This window comes from Grammomys surdaster, unplaced genomic scaffold, assembly GCF_004785775.1.
Source record: "Grammomys surdaster isolate TR1022 unplaced genomic scaffold, NIH_TR_1.0 126271, whole genome shotgun sequence".
In the NCBI taxonomy this organism is placed as follows: Eukaryota; Metazoa; Chordata; class Mammalia; order Rodentia; family Muridae; genus Grammomys; species Grammomys surdaster.
Window position 1 is genome coordinate 6,445,120 of NW_021621071.1, and position 1,321 is coordinate 6,446,440.

Sequence of the window (1,321 nt, forward strand, 5' to 3'; positions counted from 1 at the left end):
TCCTGCACAACAAAGTAGCTGTAGGAAGAAATCCGCCTCATCTCTTAGAAGAACGGAACTATTATCGCAGACTAAACTACTGTTGGGTCAGAGAATCTGGAGCAATCACAGTTTATGGCACCTGGGGACACCTTGCCCCAGTGATGGGGGTGGGGTAGACACGAGATAAAGAAAGGGGGGGGTCTATTAAAGACTCACTAAGAAGTACAAGCCATGGAAGAAACGGGCCATGGGGGGGCGCGGGGGATAATAGTGATTGGTCCCACACTGTGTGGTAGGGGTTGGGGGTAGGTCTAGCCACGTGGAGTTTAATCTGAGGGCAGGCTCTGAGACTGAAGAAAATCAATTTCTAACTTCCCACAACCCCTCCTTTTAGTACAGGACTCAGTGGTCTTTGATTCCCCAGCTCTCTGAGGCAGTCAGGGATAAACTGGCTGGGTTATTTGCCATGTCCCTAGAGGCACAGACTGAGGGTCTAGGGGAGCGTGTAAGAACTCGCATTGCCTCCATACCACAGAAGAGAGCGCTGATGCTGCCTGAGCTCTGGGCCAGAGTACAAAGAACCTGTGGAGAGATTGCAGCCTTGCCCTGGAAGACCTTAGCTGGCCCAGTGGGAAACGCGGGCGGAGCTCACTCTGCTCCTTAGTGTCAATCGGCCTGGTGAGAGCTGAGAGAAAGGGCCACAGGCTTCCTTTAGCCTACAGGCCCCTCCCAACAAATGTCCTTGGTTAGAAGAAAGTCCTGACTTCCTTCATTATCTTTTCTTACTTTCATCTGCTTCTGCTGTTATTTATCTGTATTCACCAATGACAGTTTGTCTCTTTCTCATTTTCATTTAAAAAAAAAACCTTTTTTCTTAAAATTTTTTTGCTTAAATTGTATTAATTTTGACCATATATTTAACTTTTTTAGCTTACAATATATACATATATTTCGATTTTGGTTTATTTGTAAGTACTTTTTTTTTTCTCTTTGATCCTACAAGTCCTTTGGGTATATAGTATGGCTTCCAGTTTAGTATTTTTATGGGATTCCTGAGTGTTCGAACCAGTGGGTCTCTGCATCTGTTTCTGTTTAAAACAACAACCCAAAGGCCAGGGTGTGTTTCCATGCTGTAGCTGTTATGGTAAATTGGCTTCTGCTCTCTGCATGGTCCCGGAGAACAAGCCCTCTTAGAGATCTATGAAAATACAAAGCTTGGAAAACACTAAAGCAAACTATAAGACAGACAAGACTGAAATAAATAAAATTAGGGACAAAAAGAGACACTACAGTGTAACTGCCGTTTCTTTTGTAACGGCCGTCGGGTTCTGCTACTTTG